Below are 15,043 nucleotides of genomic sequence, written 5' to 3' on the forward strand. Positions count from 1 at the left end.
AACATACCTCCGGTAACTTCAGTGTAAGTAGCATGATAATATATGAACCGTAGACCTAATAATAACTTACATACACACCTCGGTAACTTTGATCAGGGGAAAGAGTTGTTCAAAAACATACCCTAGATAAATTGTAAATAGCATGGTAATATACAAACTGCATATTTGATAACCTGGATGTAAATACCTCGGTAACATTGACCAAATAAGGAAAAAGTTTGACTAGGTGAAAATTTATTGAAAAAATAATCCCTGTTAATTCTATGTAAATATAACGGTAATTCACGCACCGCAAACTTGATAAGTTATGTACAAACACCGTATTAACTTTTGACTCGGAGAAAATGATGTTGAAACATACAGCGATAAATTGTGTATAAATAACACAGTAATATACAGACCACGATCGTGATAATATTCGTACAAACACCACGGTAATTTTTGACCCAGGAAAAAGTTGATAAAAACATATCTCTGATAACCTTTGTGTAAATAGTATGATAGTTTACTCATGCAGATCTGATAACTTGTGTATGAACATCATGGTAACTTTCTAATCTGGGGGTGAAAAAATTGTTGAAAACGTACACACAATACCTTCTATGTACCTTGCATGATGATTTACACACCGCAAACATGGTAACTTTGGTACGAAACACCATAGTAAATTTGCCCAAGTGACTTTTTGAACACGCGATAACTTCTGCCTAAATAACGTGATAATTTACTCACCGCAGATCTGAGTACTTACGTACAAACACCATGGTAACAATGACCGGAGGGGGGGGGGGCATTGTTCCAAAACCCGTAGAAGTGAGGCTGCCGGTTTGGATTTTCAGTTACTAATCACTGCTTGTTTTGTTTATTCTCACCACAGGAAGATACAATTAGTATGTAAGTTATATTTAATCAGTTAAGTGGGCTAGCGCAACTGGATGTTGCAGGTCAGTTTCGTATGGGAGGGTCTGGGTTCGATTCCCCTTTAATGCCTTTCTTTTTGCCTATTTTAAACTACAGACCTGAAAAAAAACCCGGAGAAGATGGGATCGAAGGAGGGCGGTTGCTCGGGAGGAGGTGGGATCGAAGGGAGAAGAATGGTGTGGCACTTTTAGCAATGTGACACACGTGTGCCAAATATCATTGTCCTATTTTAAACTACAGACCTGAAAAAAACCCGGAGAAGATGGGATCGAAGGAGGGCGGTTGCTCGGGAGGAGGTGGGATCGAAGGGAGAAGAATGGTGTGGCACTTTTAGCAATGTGACACACGTGTGCCAAATATCATTGTCCAATTGTTTATTTTTTCAAGTGTTTAATTACTATAGTATTGTACTATCTGTTTCTGAGAAATCAAACTTATATGGTATCGAAGGAGGGCGGTTGCTCGGGAGGAGGTGGGATCGAAGGGAGAAGAATGGTGTGGCACTTTTAGCAATGTGACACACGTGTGCCAAATATCATTGTCCTATTTTAAACTACAGACCTGAAAAAAACCCGGAGAAGATGGGATCGAAGGAGGGCGGTTGCTCGGGAGGAGGTGGGATCGAAGGGAGAAGAATGGTGTGGCACTTTTAGCAATGTGACACACGTGTGCCAAATATCATTGTCCAATTGTTTATTTTTTCAAGTGTTTAATTACTATAGTATTGTACTATCTGTTTCTGAGAAATCAAACTTATATGGTACGTACAATCCCTAATCTATGCTACCTGCAAAAATAAAATCCCTGATCTATCCTTTCTTTTTGCCTATTTTAAACTACAGACCTGAAAAAACCCCGGAGAAGATGGGATCGAAGGAGGGCGGTTGCTCGGGAGGAGGTGGGATCGAAGGGAGAAGAATGGTGTGGCACTTTTAGCAATGTGACACACGTGTGCCAAATATCATTGTCCTATTTTAAACTACAGACCTGAAAAAAACCCGGAGAAGATGGGATCGAAGGAGGGCGGTTGCTCGGGAGGAGGTGGGATCGAAGGGAGAAGAATGGTGTGGCACTTTTAGCAATGTGACACACGTGTGCCAAATATCATTGTCCAATTGTTTATTTTTTCAAGTGTTTAATTACTATAGTATTGTACTATCTGTTTCTGAGAAATCAAACTTATATGGTACGTACAATCCCTAATCTATGCTACCTGCAAAAATAAAATCCCTGATCTATCCTTTCTTTTTGCCTATTTTAAACTACAGACCTGAAAAAAAACCGGAGAAGATGGGATCGAAGGAGGGCGGTTGCTCGGGAGGAGGTGGGATCGAAGGGAGAAGAATGGTGTGGCACTTTTAGCAATGTGGCACACGTGTGCCAAATATCATTGTCCAATTGTTTATTTTTTCAAGGGTTTAATTACTATAGTATTGTATTATCTGTTTCTGAGAAATCAAACTTATATGGTACGTACAATCCCTAATCTATGCTACCTGCAAAAATAAAATCCCTGATCAATGCTATCCTGTTTTTGTTTCGAGAAACTTTCAATCTACTCATTTTTAATTATAATAGTACAAAGAACAACAGAGAGGAAATAAAAATTACAACCATATTCGTGGCCCATCTAGCGAGGTGTTTCATGTTTGGTGGGAATCGAGATAATTTAACAGGGTAAAAAATGGAAGAAGAAAGAAAAGATCAGAAGTATGGTTCCAAGTTGAAATCGAAACTTGCGAGGAGGCTCTGTTCTTGGCACGGCAGCGAGAACTTGTGCTCCAACGGGCAGCGGCGCGTCGTGCTGCCCCGAAGGCCGGCTCCGCCTTGCCCCAGTGCAGCACCTCGCCGTCTAGCACGCTGCCCACCTCGCCGACGTAGTTCTAGTTGCTGCTGTTGCTCGAGGTCTCCCCGCAGCCCAGGTTCTCTGACACGTCCAGCACGTAGCTGTAGTCGCCGGCGCCGAACCCGGCGTCATCGTCCGGGCACTCCATGCCGCCGCCGAACTGGCCATACAATGCCGCAGCGTTCGCCCCGCTGAGGTCCTCGACGAACCTGCTGCCGTAGTCGGCGCACACGGGGAAGGGGTTGAAACCTGCGGCTGCTTCGGACCGAGGCTGCCGTCAGCCTCCGCGGCAGGGGGCTTACGGTCATTCTCTTCCGCGTCCGGCAATGCCGCCGTGGCCGTGACGCCGTGTCGGCGGCAGCCATGGGCTTGTGCGTGGCGGGGTCGATGCCTTGCTGGCGGAGCTTCTTCTGATGCAGCTGTTCCAGAAGTTCTTGAGCTCGTTGTCCGTCCGGCCCGGCAGGTGCGACGCGATCTGTGACCACCTGCAACTGCAAGCACACACGCATGACGCCTCAGCATGTTATCCCAAATCTTTCAGCCCACCCACTCTGCTTGAACGCGAGCACTGCAAAATTAATGTACGTACGTACTAGGATGAATGGATCGGTAGCAACGTGAGGTTCAACAAAGAAGTACAAATTGGCAAGTAGCAGTAGATTGTAAACTTAACCGGGGAACACGAGTACATGACCGGCTCGCTCGACGCGACCAAGTCTATGCCGATTTTTTGTTAAAAGAGACCACCTACCAAACGAAATTGTAAAAAAGACCCCTTCCGAATGAAAGTGACAAAAAAGACCCCTCGGCCGTGGCGGCAGGCGCGCCGGGTGACACGTGGCACCTGCCGCCACGGTGCGAGGCGGCAGCCCATGCCGCGAGGCGGCAGGCTCGGCATAACCGCAAAAGGCTGGCACGACGGAACGGGCTGGCGATGTGGGCCCCCGCCGCCTCAGGGGCTGGCGGCAGGACTGTGCCGGTAGGCCTGGCCGCCTCTCTGGCTGGCGGCAGGTCCCTGCATGCGCGCTACGGTGCCGCTCGTCTAAGAGCAGTACGGACTAAGGAACATGCATGCGTGCTCTACGTACCAATGCTAAATAAACATGCATGGGGGGCAAGGCAACTACGTAAGCAGTTTAATTAAGCCGAGTCTGATCTGCCATGCATCATTTCTATCTCATTTCTTGTCGTCTCGTCACAAGTTTTCATGTTCGTTCTCATGCATGCTACGAAAACAATTCCATCGTCTCTTTCTCTCTGTATGCGGGGTATTTCAGATCGACGACACGACGCGACGAGGCTACGTAGCTAGGCTAGGCCACTGTGATGTGCGCCACGACGCGACGAGGCTACCTACCTGTGCTGCCGCCTCAGCCACAGGCGGCAGGCCCCACCACCGGGCCTCCGTTACGTCGCGCGAGCAACTGCACCGTAATCCGCGGGCCGCCGCCTGCCCGGCTGGCGGCCTCCCACCGTGGCGGCAGGTGCCACGTGTCGCCTGGCGCGGCTGCCGCCATGGCTGAGGGGGTCTTTTTTTGTCAATTTCATTTGGAAGGGGTCTTTTTTGTCAATTCTGTTGGGCAAGGGTTTTTTTTGACAAAAAATCGTCTATGCCCAGCTACAAGTTACTGAGCTCGACCTGCGACCAAGTCTACAGGTTTGTCGGACCCTCCTGGCGGCGCCCACACGTCGGCGGGAGGGGGGCTACTCGTCGTCGGGCCCCACCTCACTCGCCAAGCTTACTGAGCTTGCGGTTCTTCTCACTCACGCTTCTCCCAGATATACCCGACCATTTATACCCAATTCGGGAGGAAGGAAGCAACGGTTGATCGATCGGGAGGAAGCAACGGTTGATCGACCGCCAATTCGCCATTAGTGTACAACCATCGACGTTGGCTGGCTGCTTGCTCGATCCTGTCGTGGAAGTAGCTACAAGGCCGGCCAGTAGCTACCACAGACGAATCAATGGACGTCCGTCGTCCGGCGGCGGACAGCAGCCCAAGCTCCGGACGGGGTTGTGGTCGCCCGAGAAAGACGAGAAGCTCTACAAGACTACAACCACATCATCCGGGATCCGGCACGGCCTCCGTTGCTGGCCGGGGTGCACCGGTGCGGCAAGAGCTGCCGCCTCCGGTGGCACAACTACCTCCGCCCCGTCCTCGTCAATGTCCACGAGATCCTAGGGAATAGTTCCGTCCGTCCGCGCAATGCATTCAGGTCATATTAATTTCACAGTGCGAAAATCGATCGAGCTAGCAGAAAGATTCGGGACAACGTACCGAATTACTGATGCGTGTGTGCTTGCAGGTGGTCTCAGATCGCGTCACACCTGCCGGGCCGGACAGACAACAAGATCAAGAACTTCTGGAACAGCTGCATCAAGAAGAAGCTCCGGCAGCAAGGCCTCGACCCCGCCATGCACAAGCCCGTGGCCGCCGCCGACACGGCCACGTCGGCATTGCCGGACGCGGAAGAGGAAGACCATAAACCCCTTTCCACGGCGGTCGACGGCAGCCTCGCTCCCAAGCAGCCGGTGGTATTCGACCCGTTCCCGGGTGCACCGACTATGGTGACGGGTTCTCCGACCCTTGGCGCGGCAGCATTGTACGGCCAATTCGGCGGCGGCAAGGAGGGCGTGGACGACGATGCCGGGTTTGGCGCGGCCGGCTACAGCTGCGTGCTGGACGTGTCAGAGAACCTGGGCTACGGGGAGAGCTCGAGCAACAGCAGCAACTGGAACTACGGCGGCAAGGTGGGCAGCGTGCTCGACGGCGAGGTGCCGCACTGGACCATGGGGGAGATGGAGCGGCAACACGACGCACCGCTAGAGCGCAAGTTCTCGCTGCCCTGCCCAGAACAGAGCCTCATTTCGATTTCAACTTAAGACAATAGTTCTAGACTTTCCTTTCTCTCTCCATTAGAACGCAAGTTGGTGCTACATCGGGAGTTCGAGCAGTAATTTGTAGCACAGAGCAGTACCATTTTTATAGGCACATCGGTTTGCTTTTTGTAGCATGCTGAGCAGGTAATGAGTATTTTATTAGAGCATCTAGAGTCGGGCTCCTCAAACCGGCTCTATATTTTAGGACTGACCGACACTCCTTATATTCAACCTAAATTTAGGACGGGTATAAGGAGGCCCGAACACGACTGGTCACGTTTGTCACGTCGGATCCGATAGATAGGACCCACCATAAATTACACCAAATTGACCAAGTTCATCAAATTCACCGTCCTCATCCCGCGCCCTAGTCATCGTTGTCCTCCACCTTTGCTCCCCATCCGCCACCCTAGAAGTCGTAGCCGGGTACCCCATTCTCCATAGGCACGACGGACGTTGCCTCAGCAGCGTCCGTGGGGCTCCCGTCCCTGGTCACGAGCTGCAAGCCAGAGAACGTCGCCCGGAGGGAGCGACGAAGGAAGCAGTGCAAGAGGGAAGCGGTGGCGCAGGAAGTTCCGACCAAGGATGTTGTGGACCTCTAGGAGGATATGTCCCCTCCGCTACGCCTGGTCGCCCAACACCCATTCATCCTGCCGCCGGCAACGAAGGCACCATCTGCCCCGCTCGCGACTGACATCGATCAATGGCCAATCGAGTGATTCCGGATGGATTTACGGAAACACAAGGATAGGACGACGAGGTGTGCGACTGGCCACAACTCCAACGGGTGCAGACAAGCACCGGCAGTGCTGACGTCCGGTCTGCCCAGCTATTGTTTGACAGAACATTCCAGAAGGAGACGGTACAAATTTTGCTCCATTTTGTATCCCTTTGTTCGTTATATTCGCTATGTCATTTGATCAATTAGCTACATATGTCATTTGAAAGAGTTAGTTGCATATTACATAAGTTTATTTGGAATCATGATCATTTTAGGAAAATTACGTGGCCAAGATGATCAACCAGAGTCAAGAGCCTACGAACGGTATGGAATATGGGTTGAGGGATCCAAATTGTCCTACACTTGATGTTGGGGGAACATCGGGTACTAGGAAGAAAAAAGGGCAAAGGTACACAAGGCAAGAGCACTACTAGGAAAAGGGCTATAGATAATATGGACACTAATGGCGCACCACACATGTGATGCGCCACTACTATATACTAATGGCGCACCATGTGTTGGTACGCCATTAGTGTCCAAATACTAATGGCGCACCACATCCACGGTGCGCCACTACTAACAATTTTTTTTATTTTTTTAAACTAGTAATGGCGCACCAGGGGATAGTGCGCCATTACTAGTTTAACTAGTAATGGCGCACCACACCCTCGGTGCGCCACTATTAACAATTTTTTTCATTTTTTATTTTAAAACTAGTAATGACGCATCAAGGGACAGTGCGTCATTACTAGTTTTAACTAGTAATAGTGCGCCATTACTAGTTTTAACTAGTAATAGTGCGCCATTACTAGTTTTAACTAGTAATGACGCACCACACCCTCGGTGCGCCACTACTAACTTTGCCCAAAAATTCCACCGAATGCACCCCCCACCCCGGGGACCGCCTTTTCAGTTTTAGAAAAAATAAAAGAAAATGTCAAAAAAATAAAATAAAATAAGTTTCCCATGTGATATGTGGTCTAGTTGTTGGGAAAATTTACAAATATGAATTTTGACTTTATTTGCAAAATCTCTCTGGAATTTGTAAAATGGGCATAACATTTGCATACGAACTCGGATTAAAACGTTTTTATATGAAAAATCATCTACTCGAAAAGATACATCCGAATTCAATCGGGGGAACCCCGTTGAACATTTTTAGAATCCCCAAAAACCTAACAGAAAAAAAGATACGAGACTTTTAAGATCTCGAGGGGGAAATGGAAAATAAATTCAAACTTACTAGTGGTGCACCATTTGCTAGGTGCGCCACTAGTAACAGAAAAAAAAATAGTTTCAATTTTTTTTTGAAAAAATGTTCAAAATATGATACGTAATATGAACAGAAGTTTGAAATATTTTTTCAAAATTTCATCACACTCATGAACATGAACAAAGTCCTAGACATCAACAGGGTTTAATAAGATTGATATGCTAGATATATCAACAAGTGCCTGTTAAGTGAGCTGGTGCTGGGGTTGGATAGAACTCTGAAGTTAAGTGAGTGCGATTTGACCCGAGATTAAGAAAATTTTGAAAAAATATTTTTGAATTTTTTTTGAAAAAAATGTTAGTAATGGCGCACTTCTATGTGGTGCGCCATTACTAAGTCAGATAGTAATGGCGCACTGCCTGGTGCGCCATTAGTATACCAGATACTAATGGCGCATAAAAAATTCTAATGGCGTGATGCTAGTGGTGCACCTGTAGTGCGCCATTAGTAGGCAAAACAGGTGCGCCACTAGCAGGCCTTTTCCTAGTAGTGGAGGTACAACATTCACAACATTTGAGGATGTTTTGTCGGTCAAATCTTGGTTTGCCACAAGCATGGACCCTGTAGGTGGCACGTGGCAAAAGGGCAACAAGTATTGGGAGAAGATCCACAAGCACTATCATGAACACAAGGAATATGTGAAGTCACATCCTATCATTACCAACTGCAATGTGATCTCTCTCCAACATAGATGGTCCACCATCCCAGAAAATGTGGACAAGTTTCTCGACCACCGTGCTTTCATGCTTGGCCAGAATCAAAGTGAGATTGAAGTCCAAACTCACATAAGTTGAATTGCAAAGTTAGTCATAATTTACATTGCTAGCTTTTAAAGTTAGATTCTCATGATTATATTATTGTTTGATAGATGGTGTTGGCCGCCGCTTTGTTTCAACAAGTCAAGAAGAAGTCGTCCGATTTTATCCATTGTAGGATTAAATTGAAGCCTAACCAAAGTGGAATCAAGTTGTGCAAGACGTCAAAAAGGCACCAAGAGGTTGAAAGCAAATGATCGCTCAAGCTTCCACCAATCCATTCGAGTGGATGACGAAAAGGAAGAAGTTATAGGAGAGAATGGAAGAGACACCGTGCCAAAGAATAATCGGAAACAAGTGGGAGAAGGGGAGGACGCCTGGGCGACAAAAATGTCCACCACATAGACATGCATTTTATCCACAGGGGGGACAAGAAAGAGGAGAGGTTTAAGCTCATGTTGGATGCGCGGAAAGAATGAATGTATTGGGACCAAGAGAGGGTGAACAATAAGTTGCAATTTGAGAGGGATAAGATAGAGTTGGAGAAAAAAGAAGCGTTACTCAAATGGGAGCTCGAGAAGGCTGGGACTTTTGAATCAATAGAGCACGAGAAGAAGAGGTTGCAACTTATTTGAGACATGGAGGATTTGAGGATAATGTTGATAGACACAAGTCTCTTGGATAAGCAAGCAAGAAAGTGGCTTGAAGGGAAAAAGATCAACAAACTTACGGAGTATGAGGTGGCGAGAGCGGCAATGGCAGTAGCGGACGCAAAATAGATGGTGGCCGCGGCAGAGCAGGTGGCACAGATGGCGTCCGACGAGTGATCCATCACATTGGCCAGCCGTGGCCCAGACTTGAACTTCATTTTCGCATGTCTAGATTGTTGATATGTGATTTAATTTGTTTTGTTGCATTGTTGAATTGTGATGAATTTGTGATATATGATCCACGTACATTGATTGCATGGATTTTGACTGTTTGGAATTGAGGAGTATGGTTATCCGCTAGGACATATAAGGGGCGCGTCGAGCTGGGAACAGACACGACCGAACATGTCTGCAGACGTTTAGGGGTCGGATTTGCCAAGTCCGGCTGTATTGCTCTTCCCATACACAAATGTACATATTTTTAGAGCAGTTAGGAAATCATAGGGAACAAACTGCATGTGCGTGGGTTTCATCAAGATTTACATCAATCTGTTAGTATATATTAAAAATAAAGAAAACAACTATATCACGCAAGACCGGACAGGAGTACTTGCATGGCCATGCATGCGCAACCGAGGGCTAGACACACATACGATTTGACCATTAGATAGTGCTTCGCTTCCACTGATTTTTTTCCTTCTCTCAAAAGCTGTAGATGGAAACAATAAATCGCTAGTGGGTTTTTTTGTTTTTTGTTGCATAATATGAGAAGAAAATAAAAGTGCTTGAAAGAGGATTCAAACCTAGGTCTATGCAATAGCTATTGAGCCGAATAGCCAACTGAGCCATCTTTAGTTGTTGTGTATTCTAGATAAACAATGTCATTTGAACCTTTCTTATTTCCGCCATATCAGAAAAGTAATAAACTTGGGCTTGGTAACTTTGGCATGACCAGCGTGATAACTATGGTATGAGCAACATGATAACTATATCATGATAGGGTTGGTAACTACAGTACGAGAAGGTTACAACATGATAACTTTAGCATGGGGAAGTATGATAATTTAACACGGAAATTACCGGTGAACGTTTCAAAAACTTTTTCCCTTGGATGAAAGATATCATGGTGTTTAAACGTAAGATATTAGGTCTGGTCTCTCATGCATAAAATTGTCACAAACTTACATGGAAGTTACCGGAGGAGTTATGTTTCAACGATTTTTCCTCGAATTCAACATGGTGGTTGAACGTAAGTTATGAGGTCCGCGGTGCATAAATATCATGTCAAAGTTACCATGTGGCCCTAGAAAAATACCATGGGGTGTACATAAGTTATCATGTCTTCATATGTAAAATATCATGTCATTTGCACAGAAGTTACCATGATATGTTTCAACAACTCCCCAACCCCACCCCGGTCGCCAAAGTTTCTTGGATCGGGGTACATATGTTATCAAGTATGCGGTGGGTGAGTTACCATGCTATTCACACAAAAGTTACCAAGAGGATATTTCATCAACTCTCCCCCCACCCCCGTCACCAAAGTTACCAGGACCAGGGTACATAAGTTATCAGGTCTATGATGTGTGAGTTACCATGCTATTGACACAAAACCTACGAAGGGGATATTTCATCAACTCTCACCCCCACCCCCATCACCAAAGTTACCAGGACTGGGGTACATAAGTTATCAGGTCTATGATGTGTGAGTTACCATGCTATTGACACAAAAGCTGCGGAGGGGATATTTCATCAACGCCCCCCCCCCCACACACACACCCTCGTTGTCAAAGTTACCAGGATGGGGTGCATAAGTTATCAGTTTTGTGATGTGTGAGATACCATGTTATTAACACAAAAGTTCATCAACTCCCCCCACCCCCTTTCGTCGTGAAAGTTACCAGGACTAAATTGTATTCAGCCCTACTTACTTATAGGCTGACTTGGCCCAAGAAACAAGGTTCTATTAGGCTTACAGGGCTTAAAAAAGAATGAGCTAGATCGCATGTATTTGGCAGGTCCTTGAGAGAACGTTATCCGGTCAGTTATGACTTGACCATGATCTGAGGTGAAATTGGTCCTGGTCCATAAAACGAAAGGTGTTCGGCAAGGTTCTGAAAGGTAAAAGGACTGGAAAACCTAAAAAAAGCACCCTTTGACTCGAAATCAAATTTCTGCCTATATGGGTCTACCCACCTGGGCATTGTCCACTTGCCCAACCATCATGGCCATATAATCTATTTTAACAAAGAAGTAAATAATTCGAGTCTCCCTCTGGGGGGTTGTACGCGACCTATTCCAGACAAAGAGTCTAGGTACGGGTAGTCCGCATCTTCACAGACGTGTCTATTTCACCGAGCCTCTCTCCGAGACAGAGCCCAGATCGTTACGCCTTTCATGCGGGTCGGAACTTACCCGACAAGGAATTTCGCTACCTTAAGACCGCTGGGGGTACAGAAGTTATCAAGTCTGCAATGTGTGAGTTATCATGCTATTCACACAAAAAAGTTATCGGGTATATTTCATCAACCCCCCCCCCCCCCCCCCCCCCCCCGCGTCGCTAAAAGTTACCAGGACCTTGGTGCATAAGTTATCAGGTATGCGATGTGTGAGTTACCATGCTATTCATACAAAAAGGTATCGAGGGTATGTTTACACTAGTTCTGTTTGGGGTCAAAAACACTACCACGATATTTGTATATAAGATATCATGTTTGTAGTGTGTATAATTAGCGGGCTCATTTAAAAGAATTTACCGAGGGATAACACACGAGAAAAAGACTGATGTTCGAATTCGATAGGAGCAAAATATTTATTTCTCTAGAAAATATTCATCACTACAAAAAAGAGACAGGTGAAGTACAAAACACGTTGCATCAGTCCTTTAAAAAACTTGGAGCAAATGGTTTTATCCTCTCGTCAAAGGCACTGTGGTCTTCCTTTCTCGTTGTCATTTACTAAGGTATAAAATACCAACTAATCTGTACACGAAATAGAACAGATACTCATCTCAGCTCGTAGCGTGTCATGGCCACAACCAACAGGTTGCGTGTTTGAATCCTAGTAGTGACCCTATTTTTTATTTTATTTTTTGAGCTCTGTTTACACGCGAAAGCAGAAGCTGATCGAGCGGTTTTGTCGTGCGCGAGAAACGGATCGAGCGGCTCGCGAATCATCCGGATTTGTCGCTAACTTCCAGCCGACTGGAAGTTAGCTTTCTGGTTGATCATTTTGCTATTTCCAGATTTCTCGTGAAGGACACACCAACACGGCGGCTAGCTACATTATTCCTTCGGAAACTGCACATATAATCTTGTCAGTCTTGTCCATTTCTCCTGTCTGGTCCTCCATGCACCACCTTTCATTTACTCGTGGAAAGTTTGATCCTTCTTTCACACGGGGGACAAGCGTACGTCCATCCCCTTAATTCTCAGTATATCATGTTTGACAAATTCCGCCGCGGCAAGCTGTGCTGCAACAAATTCTGCTCGTGCCGACACTTCGCCCGCCAACTCCTCTACATATATGTGCAGTTTCGATCGATCGATGCTTCGGCACACGTTTTTTCTGCAGCCGTCTCAAAGTACCCACGGAGGTTCCCACAAGAAACTAGAATTTTCAAGGTCGGCATCAGAGAAGAAGGATTTCATGGGAAGCAAGCGGCATGCATGATTTTCATTGTTGGTTCTTGCTGCAACGCCAGAATATTGTTGGTTTTTGTCGTCTGTGGCTTATATAGATATATCGCAATTTGACAAGATTATTTTAAGGTTGTTGTGACGGGTGTGCGCGCCTTTTCACCGGAGGAATTATTATGGCTTCGAGTGAGACATGCATGTGATGGGGAACCATGGTGCAATCACTGTTCTCGAATTATAACCATGATAAAAAAACTAATAACCTTGTAGTGAAAACAACATGTACATCGACTTCTTTCCATGGCAAAAATGCCAGTAGCTTAGCCCTAGCTAGAGAGTTTAGAGGCAGAAGAAAACAAATAGAAGTGGTCTCATAAAAGTTGCAGTGTTCTTCAGTTACTTCACTCAAACTTCATATGACATCATACAATTCAGATCCCCTACCTTAATTAACCAATACTAGAAAGAACACAAAACACTCAATCAATATGCTGTGAACAGCTACAAGCACAAGATATATATAGTCTAAAAATCAGTACAAGCTAGGCCCATCATGAAAAAGGCAGCCTAGATTAGGCGAGCTAGCTGGTCATCAGCGCACGGCTTGGTTTGGTTTAAGGGCAACAAATTGGAGTATTCATGCATGGCTGATCAACTAGCCCTCCTCCGACCACGGTACGGAACAACTTAATCATGCCGGTTACTCATGCAAGACAAGTGCACATCACGCCATCTGTTCCGATGGCAACAGCCTAGAACGCTGCACATGCATGCACCAACCTCTCCATAATTTCTCTATAAGAAACTCCATAAATATGACGAATTAACGATCAACGTGTGGCCACTTGAATTCATATATAGGTATAGTAAAGTACTCCCTCCGTCCGGAAATACTTGTCATGAAAATGGATAAAAGGGGATGTATCTAAACGTATTTTAGTTCTAGATACATCTTTTTTTATCCATTTTGATGATAAGTATTTTCGAACGGAGGGAGTATTAACTGTTAATTTGATATGTGATCGATACTATGATCTAATGGAGCATATTAGTATGTTCTCATATTTGTGCGTGATTGGTATAGCTCTATCAGATGAAGTGGCGGACCGCCAGAAATAAATTCAAATGCTACTAGAAGATACAGTTGAAAAGGGGGAGATTTATTGGGTTCAGCGTGCATGCCTGTATCGGCTCAATATGGCCATCAAAATATGATACTCCCTCCGACCCAAAATAAGTGTCGTAGTTTTAGTTCAAATTTATATCTTTTCATCACACTGTTGAAGAAAATGGAGCAAACATCAAACGATCTAAGGATGATGCAGGGAACTGGCACGAAGGTGATGATTACTTAGAAACTAGTAAAACTTTTCTTTTCTCCATCATTGCTTCATCTACCATTTTAAACAGTTAGATCAGTAAACAGTCGCAGGAACTACAATTTCTCAGTTTCTTCGTGCAGTTTTCTTCGTTTATAGTGGGTGGGGCGCAGTTGTGCATGTATACCCTTACTTAACCTCACAGAGGCTGACACTAGCATTGTTAAGGGTCTCTTTGATTTGCAGGATTCTCAAAACATGGGAATAGAAAAAAGATAGGATTAAAATGTCATGCTTATTTCAATCCTACAGGATTTCGTGATGTTTGATTGTATCACAGAAAAAATAAAGGACTTTTTTCAAAGAGGTTTCACTGGACGCCATATAAATCCTATGGGAAATAGTACAAAGAAATCCTTAGAAAAAATTCCTATAGGAATCAATCCTGTGAATCACACAACCAACCTAGAAAAAATTCCTAAAGATTCTAATCCTTTATAATTCCTATGAAAATATAGTTGACATCACATTCCACTGCATGCATGCAGTTGCACACGATGATTAGTGGTGGCGCGCTAGGACTCAGACCAAGCGATGTCAAGGACCGAGCTCGTGCTACCCCTCCAAACGCAAACGCGAACGCGCCACGGTCGATTGGCCGATTGCACCACACGGTCGCAGGCCAGCCACCTGTGCACGTGTCATCTCCGATTAGTTGATGTCCAGAGTTCTAGACCACGCATGATCTCGACGAGGCCAGAGTTCACATCAGCAGCCGTCGTGTTCGTGTACCAACTCCGAATTGATCCTAGGCGACGTCGACGACGATCAAATCTCACCCACACCTAGCGTGCCACTGAAGTAAATGAGACCCACGCTTGCACGGCCCCGATCGACCACCACTTGATTGATCAAAGATATGGAACTGATTGATCGATCGGTCGACGCACGCACTAGCGAGCAGCATGTATGGCCATGCATGCAGGATGGAGAGCCAGGCGTACGGATCGATTTGATTCCTCCTGCGGGACACACGACA

General features: G+C 45.7%; 2 pseudogenes; one reads left to right on the plus strand and one right to left on the minus strand.

Annotated features, from left to right (window-relative positions):
• Positions 1 to 2,625: 2,625 nt before the first annotated feature.
• LOC123160497 (myb-related protein Hv33-like) lies at positions 2,626 to 4,284 on the minus strand (annotated as a pseudogene).
• Positions 4,285 to 4,377: 93 nt separating this feature from the next.
• Positions 4,378 to 5,659, plus strand: LOC123160505 (myb-related protein Hv33-like; annotated as a pseudogene).
• The last annotated feature ends 9,384 nt before the right edge of the window (positions 5,660 to 15,043 follow it).

The sequence above is a fragment of the Triticum aestivum genome, chromosome 1D (genome assembly GCF_018294505.1).
Source record: "Triticum aestivum cultivar Chinese Spring chromosome 1D, IWGSC CS RefSeq v2.1, whole genome shotgun sequence".
NCBI lineage: Eukaryota > Viridiplantae > Streptophyta > Magnoliopsida > Poales > Poaceae > Triticum > Triticum aestivum.